Source organism: Haliotis asinina, chromosome 10 (assembly GCF_037392515.1).
Source record: "Haliotis asinina isolate JCU_RB_2024 chromosome 10, JCU_Hal_asi_v2, whole genome shotgun sequence".
In the NCBI taxonomy this organism is placed as follows: domain Eukaryota; kingdom Metazoa; phylum Mollusca; class Gastropoda; order Lepetellida; family Haliotidae; genus Haliotis; species Haliotis asinina.
The window spans coordinates 57,584,430-57,601,530 of record NC_090289.1 but is presented as its reverse complement, the minus strand read 5'-3'; the positions used below and the strand labels follow the sequence as shown (position 1 = coordinate 57,601,530).

General features: G+C 42.3%; 1 protein-coding gene across 3 annotated transcripts in view; it reads left to right on the top strand.

The window, feature by feature from the left end:
• LOC137298022 (muscarinic acetylcholine receptor gar-2-like) overlaps positions 1–17,101 on the top strand; it is a 111,872-nt gene that overhangs the window by 58,424 nt on the left and 36,347 nt on the right. Inside the window, exon 1 of one of the 3 annotated variants that reach the window (XM_067830056.1) lies at positions 16,418–16,734. The exons of the other annotated variants lie outside the window; for them this stretch is intronic. The gene's annotated coding sequence lies outside the window, so the exon portion shown is untranslated. Of the gene's footprint in view, positions 1–16,417; positions 16,735–17,101 lie in introns of those variants that run through there. 3 annotated transcript variants of the gene reach the window in all.

The window sequence follows — 17,101 nt, the reverse complement described above, 5'->3', positions numbered from 1 at the left end:
TCTATTAACTGCGAGTTCGAGGAATTGACTCGCTTGGCGAGAGGTATGACTATACCAGCCCACACACAACACCCGAGTAAAACAAACAAGGAGTTTAATACAGGGCAGTGACAGGATCATGTTACATGATAATTCAATAGTAATATGTAACAATTATAGTTATCAATCAGCTTTCAAAGAACATAAACAATATACGTAGATTCGTTATACATACTACATTAATCACGATACACACTCAGAAATATACAACGCTATGTCATTCTTTTCCACATTGTGCGCAGTTACAAAACAGCATAGTATTCACAACGTAATACAATAGATAAAATTTACTAGACAGCCACCCCCTGATTTGTGACTGCCATCGTACTATATACCTATTCCAGCTATCGCAGATAATCGCTTTTACAGATAAAACTTACGATACTGCTGTTATTGTGAACTTCAGATACACTATGGTATTGTACACTCCTTAACTCCGCACACATATTCTCATCTCAGCACACAACTCTTCTCATCCTTCTCCGAAGAAACAAATCACCCACCCGCCTGGCTACCTTGTGTATTCCTACAGTATCTGCAGGTCCAAGTTTTTTCCCCATCTCTCTCCTGGTCGGGTCCTCCAATATCGCTGCATGCAGCATATCGATCTAACTTGTCCTCTGTCGCCCTAGCCTAGAAATTCCCGCTTTTTGCTGTTACAATACCATGCTGATACCCATTCCTACCGTGTTGCTTCACCCTGCAGATCCCTACTCCTCCCGTATCCCTTCACCCTGCAGATCCCTACTCCTCCCGTATCCCTTCACCCAGTAAATCCACTCCCCCTCCACCCTGAAGATTCCCATTTCTCGCGTCTTGTTTCACTCTGCAGATCCCCATTTCTCCCGTATTGCTTCATCCTTCAGATCCCCATACATCCCGTATCCCTCTATCCTGCAGATTCCATTCGTTTCGTATCCATTGACCTTGAAGATCCCATTCCTTCCACACCCCTTCACTCTGAAGATCCGCACTCCTCCTTTGACCCTGCAGATCCCTATTGCTTCCGTATCGCTTCACCCTGAAGATCCCCAATTAAGTTCAGTCCCTCCAACCTATTCCTATTCCTCTTTATGTCAGGTCATTTTTTTTGTCCATTACGCGTTCTCCCTTTCTCTCCGTACACAAATCATCCGCAGTCTGGTACTCTAAACCCCCCTGCTGCGCATGTCAAGAACAGCTAATTTTATCAAAGGAGTCCGATATGAAAGCCTGTTTGTGTTGATAATATTTGACACAGAACATCTCACAAGTATTCTATATTTACCCACATGTTTGAGTGATATATCCATGACATCAATCAATGTCGAATCCATCTTCCTACTGACAGACAGTAGCCAACATGTCTTCCCCTGACACATCAGTGAACCACGCCTCAGTGGTTCGACCCACAACACACCAGGTTATCGGAAATATGATTCCTTGGCCCACCGCTCACTATGCTTGTAGTCGGGACGCTATGGATATATATATTTAAAAATAAAATAAAATGAAAAAGAATAGAACCACCGAAATGAACAGTAAACGTATCTGTGTGAAAGCCAAAACATTTTAACGTGTTAGCCGTGTGTACATGTTTAGATGGGAAGGAAATCCACATGATGTTAACATATCGTATGCAAAATACAAATGATTTTCTCAGTTTAGTAGTTTCAATTTCCTCCTACATGCATAAAATTATGCTTAAAAGCATGTTTTTTATCGTGCATGTTATGCACATTTAGCCGTGTTTTCACTAAAGTGCCTTCTTGTCATCTTCCGCGTGCTAAATGAAGAGCTGATTTTACGGCGCGAGTGCATCGCAAGGTGTATGTTTCCCATTTAGCAGAGCGCCTGGAAATCAGTGATACATCCAGATATCTACCCTGCGTGGATGTGATACAAGCAGCTTACGGTAATATGATACGATAAATCCTCACTGATATACTCCGTGATTCAGTTCTGTGCACAGACGTTCCTCGACATGTTTATGTAATGAATCTACAAGTTCAACCGTAAACATAAACGTTAGCAACATCTCGGAATATTGAAAGCGTTTCACAGATGTGTCATATAGGGGAATCAAGCCCGGTGCATGTGCTTCACAATAGAACACTTTAACACAATCGCCACTGAAAACTAATGAACTGTGTGAATGTACATGTCACATGGCAGTGTGTATTATCTTTATTGTATATCTTTCGTGTAGGTAGTTTCATAAGCAGTTTTGTTTTGTCAGCCATTTCTGAAAACAAATTTATGAATGTCTCAAAGAATAGAAAAGCTTCCTGTCAATAGTATGATATTTACAGAAGTAGTGTAACGTCGCTGACAGTGGTGTATTGTCGCATTAAATCTCTGACAATGGTACAGTTTTTGTCATTATCAGTGTCATGGTCTCGCTGACTATAGTCTACACAGTAGTGTCTCTGAAAATTGTGCAGTGTCTCTGAAAATTTCTTAGTATCATTTCAACCGTATAGCATATCTCAAGAAGTGAAGTATCTCGTACAGTTCTAAAACATCCCGGACAAGTCCATGTTATCTCTGACATGCAAGTGGACTCATGCAACACCTGTGTTAACATCACCTCGTGGAGCAATGTGCTGGTCCATGTGAGAGGATGACACATATAGATATACATCTTGGCAGTGTTCTTCCCATTTTCAGCTCTCTCATCCATTCTAATTATGAGCTGACTAAAAGCAGCCTGGTTTGCATGTGTTGGGTAGAGTCACAGCCACAGTCGGTGTGCTGCTGGGCCAGTTACAGCTGCGTTTAACTGATAGTGACATAATGCAGCTGTACAACGGAATACGATGTCAACGATGTTGTCGTCAACTACTGCAACTGAGGTATGGTATATCGACAGGCGCACTAGTCTTCCATGGCAGGCAAGGTGATGACGTGGAATGGTTGCGTAGGGGCTCGGGGACATGAATGCTGTTCTGGAGTCCTATGACTGTTTTGTCAACACAAAATTTAAACATCAACACCACAGAAAAGACAGTCTCGGATTACTCTGGACACAGAAGGCAACATGTCAGCGGAAACTCTATGAATGGATCACAGAGAGCGACATAGAGGTTGCCGGGTACATTCCTACTTGTACGATTGGTGTGTATAAAATCATTAAGCCAAATGATAAACGTGATAGCGAACCTTTAAATCTGGCAGCTAGCTAATCAGAACCTAACGGCGGGTCATGCTTTCAAACAAAGTTCATATTCACTGTAACGAGCAAATGACCTATACAACATACATGGATAGATACACACGTAAACAACACATATTAGGTTTAACTCTACAACGGAGTTTCAGACATCCACCCTTGACATTAACTGCACAAGGCAGGGTCCCTAACCAGCACCACCGACAGTTTTATCAGTGTTTTCTGGCAGAATTCATAACGTTACCGTACCCCTATCTGCACCGGTGCAGTTGATGAGCCTCATCCAAGGTGTACTCCAACCCATCCTTGTGGAATCTTAAGGCTGCAGACAGTACTTACTGTTGTGAGGTATGACATTATGTTGATGTTCCGCAGCTATGATCAGGTATTCTGAGTCAAAATTGTTCAGGAAACGACACGTTGATGTACAACTATTGACATGATCACCTATTCTGTATCTATTTTGGAGTTTCAACACCTGATATGATTTTAGCTACGACATGGAAAGTAATCACTACTATCGATGGTGATATGGAGAAACAATATCTATCCTCCTAGAGTCCTTGTTGATGTTCCAGATGTCTGAAAGCACGAACATTCACATCACATTTACTTTTGCCTATGAACACATGCCATTATGTCCTGAGATCGCATTACTTCATCTCGGCTAATAGTTTCACATCAACGGTTATTATTTCATAGTGTTCGGTGTGTGAATCAGTTATTTACGTGAAATAACTATTAATGTCACAGCTAGTGTCAAGCTGGAGACACATGAATATATTCCTGATATTTCCCGATTGAATACTCATCGAACCGGTATTGCTGTATCGTATATAGAAACCAAATCTACACACATGACTGGATGTACGTACTGATATACGGTTGGTGGGATTTACATTCACGTGTCTTTTGTAGCGTTCGAATTCGTACGTTCCTGATACCGCAGTTTCTTCACGGGATTGGCTGAACTGACCTACTGTCTGACCCTGATCCCCCAATATAAAGTATAGGTGTGCAGATATCCCGCGCTGTGTGGAATCTCCCCTTCTCCATCAATCCAAGTGTGGGAAAGAGGAACTGTGCAGAATAAAGGCAGATCAAAAGCGAATGTTGCTTCTCCACTGAATGACGGGAGGTTAGTTCATGCCAGTTGTAATTGGCCTACAGATAGCTGCTCAAGCGGGCGTTCATTGATTGGTAGTCTAGCAAATTGAGGTTGCCCTTTTGTGATAAAGACGATAAGTCAATCAAGAATCACACACCATGATGACGTCACGAGGATACGTGGAGCAATTTTCCGTCATGCTTGTTTGTACGAATACAATTCGTCTTCATTTTCGGGCAGTGGACTCTGATTGGGGCGTTATTGTGTCATTAGCTGTGATTGGTCAGAATGTTCATCTATCTGAATGACACAGATGAGGATGCAGAGTGATAACGAGAGAACTTCCCTACACCAAGAAACTCTCAAATGATAGCCAAACCAACACCAACCCGACACCACAGACTGGCCGTCTGCAATATACTCATCAACATCAATGCTCAACATTTACATTATTAGATGGTGCATTTAATAATCTCTTGAGCTTAGTAATATTCCTGATTTCTAGCCGTCAAAGGGATCCTGGGTTTGAATGGTGATCAGAAACCCTAATCTAATGGCTTTCCTGAGTGCGCGACATTGTACACCGACGGCGTTAATAGCTGATCATAATGTCAGCCATTGGTTTGTCGTATTTCGAGCGCTGGTTGCTAAAACTAGGATTAATTTACGTAAATATACATTCTTCGGGTTCATTGAAGACTTATGTTGAGAAATTGTTCTTGGTATCTGAAGCTGTGACCACAACATGGATCTGCCTCTGCCTCTGAAACCTCATGGTCAGGCCCTTGTACATGATGGCTCTCCAGAGCTGCCCAGTTGTATATGTTATGAAATACTCACCCAGTGTTGCACTGTTCCAGCTTACACATGCCAAGCCTTTTTAACGTAATTAACTCCTGAGGGATGTCATTTTACTGCCAATCATGTGACTTTACACTTTTCAGTGTTCGTCTAAATTATTTACAATTGGACGGACAAACATCTCTCATAGGTGCTGCAAATATACCCACCAGCTAGAATAACTGTGGCACTTTCAACAATGCACTCATCTTCACTTTCTTACTTCAATTGCTTCATTTGCCAAAGTCTCGTGTTTCGTCATCTAATTCCCTTTCGCTGACAACACATACAGACAGTTATTAGAGGCTAAAATCAGTGACTGACATTTGCTCCCTCACCCACATATGTGGATGTTTTAATGTCAGTGTACACTGCACACATCATCTGAGAGCTTAAACTATTTCCTACCATTATATTGTTTCCTACACTGACATCAGTGTGCTGGTATCAACGGCATATGGGATGTAATTTCCCCTTATCTGCATCTTATCATGTCCAACTGGATTATCATTAATTTAATTACATATATACTTCATGCACTTCGTGAGACACCTTCCATGGGGATGGAGAAACACATGTAGGTGTCTCGACCAGTGTGCCACTTCCTCCTTTATGTCGACTATGCCACCACAAAGGTGTGGCCTCCGTGATTTCCATTGATTTTGTCATTAAACTACTGATCCCACATAGTTGCTGATTTTATAGGTGTTAATGATAGTTAGAATCGATGGATTGACAGCGTAGGGTAAAGGCTGGATTCTGGAGTAGGAAGTGCTGTCACCTCCTTTCACGTCACGCCAGATGTCCAGGTCTATACAAAACTGTATCAATCTGTAGTTGTCCATGGGAGGTATTCAACAATATCAGCACCATATGGCACCATCAGCTACGTAGTTTTCATCTCAACCTTGTACTAAGTACATACATTTTACCAGGACATACTGCACAGGTTGTGAGGAAGTATAATCAATTTATATCTTCGTGTATGCTTGAAGCGCAAGCAGTCTCAACTGAAGAGATTTGATGTTGGCACACATTAGTGCAGACAGTGATATTGTGTGAAGTTTGTTATACAGTAGAATTAGACATGGCGTCGAATCGTGTTTGGTTCTGATTATAGGTGGTTTGTGTACTCCAGATCGTAGCCAGTCTCAAGGTGGTAAACGTTTGAGACCTACTCATTTTTGGCTTTCGTCCCACCTTGAGCTAGTGACACATTGACTAACTTTTATAATTTCAAAATGGCCTTAAACCCCACCCCTCACTCACTCAACGTCAGAATCCCTTCACTTGGCAGGGTTTCTTGTATTACGTAGAAATTATTTAGAATAAGAAAACTTCGAAAGAAAATAATGGTCGATTTTTGTATAGTTCTGCAAAACACCTTAGGCCACTCTTGACGCCCCACACATACGCCATGTTGAGCTTTTACAGCATATGAGTCTATATGTCACGTGACCTGTCCTCAACCTTCATCGTCTGTGACTAACCACGTCACTGCCATCTCTTTGTATCAATATAATGTTAGCAGCTGTAGCCAAATACGCAATATGTTTCTGCTTTCTGTTTTATCGCATAATGGTATTCTACACATAAATACATCCAGCATATATGCCTTGATGTTAAGATTGTACCGTATCAACATAAGCTATTTAATAATAATTATATTTCATTACTTTGTGGAAAATTCAAATTAAGTTGAATTTGTTCAGTTCACAGCATCTGCAACTCTACATTTCTCCTTGAGATTCGAAAATACTTTAGTTAACGTTATCTGAGACCTCGACGCGCTACAACATTTGTCGCGAAAACATTAAGCCAATCAGGCGTCTCGGTAGTTGAATAGAGCATTTCCTTGTGTGTGCAGCTCGTGCGATCTTCGATGTCATGTATATATATGTATCTGCGCGTTTGTGTGTGTGTGTGTGTGTGCGTGTATGTGTGTGTGCGTGTGTGTTGCAAAACCTGTCTTTCATTGACCACTTGTGTTATTTTAGTAAAATGCGTGTAACAGATATTGACACGTTTGTTATTTAATCGAGATCCTATCCATGCACCACAGATGAAATAACCCTTTAAAAGGTTAGAAGAGTGTTTTTACATGATGAGTTTCAGGTGAACGATGAACTGTTTGAATTATGTATTGAAATCAGTATGATCGTTCATCATCGAGTTCACACCTCGCTTTCAAAGTGGTTGATTTATCGTCAGGCACATCAAATGAATAATAAAATCGCCATTACTCACACGTACTCAAACCGTACCATCTGTTGTGTAACTACTGACACCATCATTTGGTGTGTGTGTGTGTGTGTGTGTGTGCGCGTGTGTGTGAACTATAGTCAGAGGGAACGTGCAGGCAATGGTGTTATTCGGGGTATGCTTGGTGTCTTTCACGGAACATGATCGAGCTTAATGCCTTCATACAAGTATGTCAACGAAGCCTTCATCAAACATTCAACGATAAACTATCAAAAATGATTTTGTAATCAGAGTCCGTTTTAATTTCCTATTCAATTTGTTATCGATCTTGAATATTTGATCTTACTTTTTACACCGCCCGTTAATATCCGTTTCTAAACAGTATTCAAGATAATCATTAGGAGTGTTTTTAACAGCGTCCTCCCTTGAGACCAGTGTTTCTACTCGGAATCATGGTTGTCGTGTCCTTCTTTCGTTCTTGTTCCAGCTGCGATGGGAATTGCTATTCTTATACCAGAACTACAGCTATGTTTGTTTTCAACAAAGAACACAGAGGTATTAATGTGCATTAAAGTGCAATGCCAGAAACCAATGCATATCGGTGTGAAAAATGACAAATATCTGACCACGTGGCCAGCCCATGCTTTTCAACCAATGCTTCATACATTCTCTGTCCATCAACCGGAACTGACCTTTCACGTTATGAATTATTCAGTGACCTCCTGTTGTGACCTGGATTATTCGCCTGTAAATCATCTTCTTCAAAGAAGTGAACCTAACAGAAAGCTGCCCGCGTTTAGACGTCATGTTGGACAACGGTGCCGTCACTTGCGTCGACATCCTTAGGCTTTGATGTCTGTACAGTGTTAGACAATGGTAATGGGCATGGTGCCACTCACTGGTCGGGATATGTCTGAGAGGATGTGGTGCCTTCTGTTTAAGGTTTATCTGAATTCTCTTTGCAATTTTTACCTTAGTAAATACGTGTTACAATAAAGATTTCTCTTTTGCTCTTGAACTTTCTTCACTCACACATTTCCGACATTCTAATTTGTCATATATGGGGATCGTGCTTCGTTGTTTTCTGGTCTTGGGTTTTGTAATGTGAGACAATTAATAATGTCAACTAATGTAACTACCGTTACACATAGAGTTGGCTTGGAATGGTGACATGCATGAGCGAACAAGCTTTTGACTGGTGCTCTATGCCACCGTATATGTTGAATAATCATAAAGAGTTAGGTCGTAATTTAGTCTTAGAGTGGCGATGGCCATTCGTTACTCAATAAAGATGTTGGAAATGTAGATATTTGTGTCGTATTTCTTTAAGAAACTTTTTTTCAGAATCGTCAACGAAAACAGCACCAGACCCTATGAAACGGTTGAAAGTAATGTTATATCGGTTGATTCTACCGGGAAACATAAACTTTGCCGTTCCTATATATATCGTTTGAAACTCAAACGTAAGAAAACGGACAGCCTAAAGTTTCAAATGTCCGTGTGGTAAAGGAGTTAATGATTGTGTCCTTCTTTATAGTTTGAGTTTGCAGTTTATACGTGTATGCAGTATTTACTAGAATGTACCTGATTGTCGTAATGGGTACGTCATTGCTCCCACAGAATACGAGTCTGATAGTAGCTTAATAACCCAACCCACCATTCCTTGCTTTAATCTGCCGATATGCAGCCGGTATTTATTCTCCAAGTACTCCCCATCCACCGATTGGGTTCTTTGTTCCTCTAATCAGCCCCCTAGTCATCTACTGTTTATGTTAAAGAGGATTAGACGATGAAAGACACAGCCTTGTGTGTCCGTCTGTCTGTGACAAGCTCTACTGTGTCCCATTGAAACGCCGACCTTACTACTGTGCTGAGAACAGTGCTCAGTGCTTTACTGAAGCCCAAACATTGGTGCAATATTGAAATCTAAACCTCAGTAAAGTAGTGATCCCTGGACCTAGGTGCAACATTTAATCCATACCTTGATGCCATATTAAAATCTTAATCTTTGTGCTGTATGTGCAACGCAGTATTGGCACACCAACCATGGAATATAACAATATAGGTCTCGGCCACACGACAGAGAGGAGGCAGGAAACATTATACCTCGCGTTGCTGCGATCATATTCTATTCATATCTCCGTTGTCCGTGGCAACAATTTGCAAGCGAAAACTAACACAATGACAACAGTTTCTGAAAAGGATAAGCCTTCTGTCAGAAAGGAAACAGTTGAAACGGATTCATCAACCGAAGACTTTCATTTCGTGATATTGTCTGACTCGGTATCAGAGCTATCATGGTGTTGACGTCGAATGCTTTATGCCACGGGCCCCATATCTATTCTCTTTGTGGTCATCTCCACAGATGCCTTAATCTTCGGGGATCTGACTTCAAGCCAACTATTAATTAATACGTTGTATGGTAAAAGCCTACTCGTAACCAGACACCTTGCGATGCCAGTGTTAATGTCGCCATTGAATGTGTTTAATTTGCTCCAACCTGTTTCTGAAATAGAACGTCCATCTTCCTATTCTTCTTCATTTGCGTTTCTGCAACAGTTGTAGAGTTGATGGTACAGAGGGCTGGCAGCGGGCTATATCTTGATGGCAGCGAGGAGCACGGACAGGTGTAACCCCTCCCTCACTGACACCACCCATCACCGTCCTGGATCACGGCAACTGAAACCAACACACGTGTGGCAGACACACAACCCCTGACTGTAATCAGACCTAGTGTTTAGTCTTTATCATCGCCTCTGTAAGATGCAACTCTAGGGGCGTTCTGTGTCTGGTGTAGTCCGATTTGTGGGCGTGCCACTGAAATACCACGGGTGACATTTATCTCCACAATAGTAATGATCAAAAACGAATATCCGAGTGAAAATCGAGCAGCGAACTTTGAAAGAGACGAAAAGACAAGTTCTGCAAAATTGTCACTTAATGTTGGTTAAGTTCTGATTTCCCTGTGGGGCAGAAGGACCCATGAACAACATACAAAGTAACAACGAAATACACGCTAAAATGAATTAGTTAGCATCATTGTGTTTGCAGTGCCATGACAAAATGTAGTCGTTTTCATGAGTGTACGTGTCCTCGTTTATTCCGTGGACTTTGTAGATGACATCGAAGATCGCGCGAGCTGTGCTCAAAAGGAAACGCGCTGTTCAGCTACCGAGACGCCTGGTTGGCTGAACGTTTTCGCGACAATTGTTGTAGTGAGTCGAGGACTTATCACCTTCTAGCCAATCAGGCGGAAAGATAATTGATCCTGGGGGACTATTTTAGCTAGATTCCTCCGCGTGGTAGCTGCTTGTAGATCCGCTCTGAGACTATCCCCTAAATGTGCACTATTTGATCGCTAAACGGAAGTGTGTTAGAAGGCATATAAGTCGACATCGATAGATGGCTGCCGGCTGCACGACCAGGCGTAAAGACAATCTATTCTCTAGGGTAGATCCATTCTTCTCTAAACACTGTCGCGAACCGGTAAAGCAGCAATGGCACCAAGGAAAATTAACCATTTTACGGCCATTTGCCCTGATTAAGTGGAATATTTTAGTAAACGTATTTGGTGAGGGCGAATAGCCATACAGAACAAAAGCCAAGATATAAATGAGACAGACCCGGAGTCAGTCACAACTAAAGAGTAAGCATATACCGGACAGTGACATATTCTTTGACGGTAGAATGAATAAAGGAACGTCGGCGGGAGACTACAGGACAGGATCACAGTGAAGACACACGTGCCCTAAAGCACGTGCACACCACCAGTGAACCTTCTCCGATTCCACGCTTCATGATCCAGGCAGCCACCCCCACCAATCCAATCAATCCATCCTCGTACCATATTACGTAATCAATATTCATTCAATAACACACTATTTGATCCAGCTGGCATCTGTTTAGTACTTTACGTCAGTTATGACGGTAAACAATATTGTTGATGTGGATTTTTAAAAAAGTATATATGTTAATATATTCTGCTTTCGGAAGCCATGCAGTCACCATGAAGAGCCCAGTCATGTCGGTAATTGATTGTTGTTGGTTCCCAAAAGTTTTGTTAATAAAAGATTTATGAGCGAACACTAGCACTGGCAGTTAACACCGTGACGTCACAGTGCGTCTATGTGACATTGGTTTGAAATAACAAACCGTTATATTTGTGAAACGAAGCATGTCATTGAAACCAAGTGATGCATAGGTTTTTAGTCATGCATAGTGTGGGGTTCTCCCGAAGGTCTTGATTATAACATTTTGTATTTAACTAGTCATTGAACTGACGTCACGATCAAGTGAGACGCAGTTATCTCTGTACTCGGTTTCAATGTCGTTGCCCTGTCCTCTTCCCTGTCCTTTATCACATGTGACGAACGTTTGTCTCTTATTAATGGTGTGGTGAACGGGCGGCGTAGAAAGCCATTACATGATGCTGTTTACGTCATTCTTGGCGTCGTGTTGAAAGTGGCATGATGCTGACGTCTTATTAGCAAACCTCTCATACTGAGCTGGAACTTGAGTCTGTTCCCACTGCCCAGGTGCTAATGAGTCCATCTTCGTGTGTGATGTGCCTTTGATACGTTGTACGTCCAAACTAGCGGACATTCAAGTTAAACATGAAACGTTTAGAGTGAAAGCAGCATTTCGTAAACGTCCTGAATGTGTGACAAGACGTCGGATCTCTTCATCGCAGATGGGTCTGTTCCCTGAATCACACTATGTCAGCATCACCTGACATATATAATTATATTGTCATAGGTTTAATGGGCCATGCATATACCCATAACTCAAATAGAACTAAAGTATGTCCCTTATTTCTCCAGGTGCCAGTTCGTACGTCAGTAGAGAGAAACACAGTCATTAAAACTCGTGCTACGTGCGCACGTTTAAAAGGTTCAGTATGCTGATTGGGTAGAGGATTTCTTGACTCGTAGGGAGTTCTAAGCAAACTCCCCAAACAGTTGGTCCATGCGTCTTGGGGACGAATACTTGACTGTCCTTTCTGAAGCGTTGTGATCCCCATGCTACATTGTGGAGCTACATGCCACGGTACAACTCGCAGAAGCAGCTGTGTGTTGCGTTTCATTCGTCTCACAGTCTGAGTCAGTTTCACATTCAATCGATAATGTATGTCTTTTTAATCATACAGATAAAGTAACTTAATTGGGCAGATACCAAAGACTTAATTGCTGTTCCATTGTATAGGTTGTTGTGCAAACAAGTGGTATTGAGTGGACATAGCTGTGATCATTCGTTATGGATTCAAACGGGTTCGTAACAAATATCTGAATTGCTATTTCATTTTAGTCGTCAGCATGGCAAACAAATCACAGAGGGGAGCAAGCAAGGAGCCTATGTTCCACACCTTGTGATGTGTGTGTCATGCAACTTGCTTTGTCTGTTCAATCGTTGATTTCAGACTATGTGATTGCCATTTCCAGGGTAAGTAGGTTAGACGAATAGACAGATGTATCAACAAATACAGCTTGGTGTATATTTCTCGAATGTAATAAAAGAACATGCTATATATAGAGGTAATCTAGATTTACGATGAAATGGGAGTTTTTCTGGAATCGAAGCCTGAACATTAGCCATCAATACAAATGCTATTTTGACGCCATATCAAATTACAGGCTGAATATACATTAGCCAACAGTGATTTTGCCTACACGTTGTTATTTGAAATGTGATGAAGTAAATGTGTAACGTTCCGGTTTGCTTCTCACAACCAGGATAGTCTGTGAATCTCGTCAATGCATCTGTGTGAAGGTTATGAAAAGATTTAGCACCATATGTTGTTTTGTAGAAGGAGTAAATTGCAGGTGTTGTTCAATATCGAACGACTGGGCTTTATTTGTCTCCACAACAAAGGCGCTGGAGATTCATTATGAATAAATTTAGGCGTAGTGGTTGCACACTAAGGATAGCATGGAATCGCAGAGAGCGAGCCTAAGTTCGACTGGTAAAGGGGATCACTTGGCCAATACAGTTTCCAAGTGAGTAGCGGATCCTATGATTCTAATAAACTACCCATCGAAAGTTTATACTCACTGTGTAAAGGCAGCCACCTACCTTAGTCAACTGTTCTAGATTGTGCACAATAATAGTCCATACTGTTTATAGGTTCTTTTTATAATCGAACTGTTCAATAAATGGTGAGAGTGAGTGAAAATTGGTGAATCCTTAACAAACCTTTACATCAAAATGCAGCTGTAATCATGCATGATATTTGCACATGATTTTCAGCAGTTTCTTATGGTTTGCAGTTCGTTCTCCAAAGTTACTGGAGAAATTCATCTTCGATATAAGCATGTCTGTGTACATAACATATAGTGGGTGTTTTAAGCGAGTCTAAACTTTAGCTGGGTAGTATGTAAGTTAACCATAGAGGTGTCCTGAACGAAACATCTTGGTATCAGCTATTACTCCAGTGTGTGATACAGGCTGGAGACATCTAACTGGTATTTTTCTCAAACATGTTCTAATGTAATAGCTTCTAAAATGTCCTTTGTCGCGTTACAAAGGAAATATTCGCCCAAATGTCATCATGTGCAGCCAGTGAATCTACAGGCCCTGTGAAACAGGCTCGAAGTGAGAAGAAACGAACAGTATTTCCACATGTTATTTAAGCAGAAATTTACAGCGTCTGACATATATGTCCATGGGAGTTATGTTTCCATAAAGGGACAGCAGACGAAGGGGTGATCCTGTCTATGACACCTCGCAAAATCAATATTTGCCAAAATGTATTCAGTAGATGTTCAGCTGTTATCCATCGGCACACGTGTTATGTTTGTCAAGTCCCTTTGTGCAATGAAGTCTAAAGTAAATCCACATCAATCAACTAGGATTCAATTTTTCTTCAACTCGACACATGGTATGTATATTTCATTTCTCAGCTCTCCACCATGTGACACCAGGGCTTCAACACACATCATCGTAAATGTCAATTTCATTAGTGAATTGGTGGTCATAAGTAAAAATACAGCTTCTGTAAGCTTTACGAATGATGGTGTAAATAATTGATGTTGTTGGCTTGTATGAATAGGCTTGAATGAAGTAACAAGGCGGTTATTTCCTAGGACTGTAGGATGCACGCCATCTATCGAACACAGCCACAGACAGCAATCATGTTCACATGCCCCTGTACACGTGTCTCCCCCGGGATTCCCCGGAACAGAGTAGGTGGGGAACTCTACCACTGGGGCGACAGGTTGGCAGTACGGCAGTTTATTCTGTACTGTGGGGAACGCTTCAAGTGGACGCGAATGTGGCCGGAGAAATGTACCGAAAACTATCAGCAGGGTCTGCTGTATTGTACTACAGGAAAACATCACAGATCTAAATGTGATAGGTCAGCAAGACTGCCATGGATGGTACTCTACAGTCAGCGGTGGATGTGAGGATGGTTGTAAGAAATGCATCACAGATCTAAATGTGATAGGTCACCAAAACCAAGGGTGGATGTGAGGGTGGCTGTAGAAATGCATCACAGATCTAAATGTGATAGATCACCAAAACCAAGGGTGGATGTGAGGGTGGCTGTAGAAATGCATCACAGATCTAAATGTGATAGGTCAGCAAAACTGCCATGGATTGTACACTACACCGGGTGATACCAATGGTGGAGGTTAGGGTAGCTACAGAAATGCATCGGGTGATAACATGGGCGGATGTGAGGGTAGCTGTAGAAATGCATCACAGAGCTAAATATGATAGGTCAGCAAAACTGCCATGGATTGTACACTACACCGGGTGATACCAATGGTGGAGGTTAGGGTAGCTGCAGAAATGCATCGCAGATCTCAATGTGTTAGGTCAACAAAACTGCCATGTACGGTACACTACACCGGATGATAACATGGGGGGGATGTGAGGTGTGAGGGTGGCTGTAGAAATGCATCACAGATCTAAATGTGATGGATGGTATTATACAACGGGGGAAACCTAGGGCGAATGTTAGGATCGCTGCAGACATGCATCCCAGATTTAAACGTAGAGGGTCACTATTACGGTGGTTTGTGGTACTATGATACCTGCACGTGTACTTTGACTGGACATAAAGACTAGTAGAGGCATGTGTCGAGAAGTGTCATACTGCACATCCTCTATACGGCGATGGGTGTTTTTCATTCCGAGGGTGCGCAGGTAGTGTACTGGAGGCAGAGGAAGCAGTGTTACTAGTACACAGTAGTGAACAGCACCTGTTTCATCTGACCTGTAATAAGCTTGATGAGCTGCATAATATAATGATTGTTTGAGAAAGTTGTATATTATCTAAACTGTACTTTTTAAGGATCTGAAACACAGGGGCATGACATCAGAGTGACGTATCTTTAAACCGGAGCGACTGAAACCCGTTACGGGCTTGGAATACAAGAGTGGCTTTACTCTGTATCACCATGCACACCCTCAACAACTTCTTGCGACGTCACAAAGCCTTAAATTCTAGTAAATTACGGGTACATAATTGTACAGATGCAAAGCTCGTGCGTGACAATGCAATTTCTGCTTCAAACAGCGCATGCTCTGTTGATGTGCTCGCACGGACCACATTTCATCCATGTACTGACTGATCCTCACTCCAAACTATTCTATACCAAGGAGAGACAGGCTTTTGAAAAAGAATGAAGCTTAGAATAAGCCTGCACTTCCCTTGTCCCCCACCCCATGACCACCCTGTGTGGAATGTATGACGGCGAATGTGTACCCGACGGAGTGATCCTGTTAATATGGGCGCTAGAACTGGCAGATCGATCGCTCCAGCGTGATTATACCGACCAAGATTAGATTAACTATTAATAAGGGATTACACCGGCGATATCGGAGCATGTCGCTCTGTTTCCAGGCTAACAGGATGACTGAAGGGTCATTCTTCCGCTAGCCTCACTTCAGTAAACGGCCGCCCATCACTCCCCTCTCTCACTACGTATGTAAACGGCGGTTGTCAGTTGTATCGTGTCCGCTGCTCACAGACTCGCTGAAGAAGTCGGCGCCGATCCTCGGCCAGCTAGCGGCGAACAGACACGATCAGTCACAGGAGGCTGGCTAGCGGCGGACATCCACGAAGAAACCCTGTTCAGTGTTTGTCTCTCCACGTGGAGGCATCAGTGTGAAGGTGCAGTTCAGTGGTCGGTGTTCTTTACAGGAATGTTTAAACACTCGCAATGCGGTTTCCGAGGTTACCTGTGTTTGCCCACGCCACAGACTGGCTAGCCTGATCTGGACCCCGGTGCTGCTGGACCCATCACCGTGTCTCCGGGGTGCCAACAAACACACAATCTCGTGGATACACTTCTGCAGGTGCTTTGTTCCATCAGCAACAGAAGATGATAGCGGTGTCTCTTGATGAGGAGTGCGCGCTCCAGATGCTGAAACCAGTTCTGATGTGTGCAAGGTAGGGAGATCTAGGGGCGCAAAGTAACAAAAAATATCTATACAACCTGCTGTGCTGAGAATTTCTTTTTATGAAAGCTACTGTTGACCAACCCAGTGTTCTATGGCAGTAGGGGTGACCTGTGACCTGTGACCTGTGTATGTGTGTGCATTCATGGTGATCATGTGTATGATTCCGTGAAGCTCAATCCCGTATGTATGGACATTAAACACACCTACTTACAGTATTACATATTAAGCTTACCTCTCATTGTCGATGACACTGTAGGATGATATCAGTAACTCCTATCTAAATTGTTACCTTACAGCAGATACTCATGTACACCGAGTTACGTTAGCATGTGTGATACACAACCAGCAGCACATCG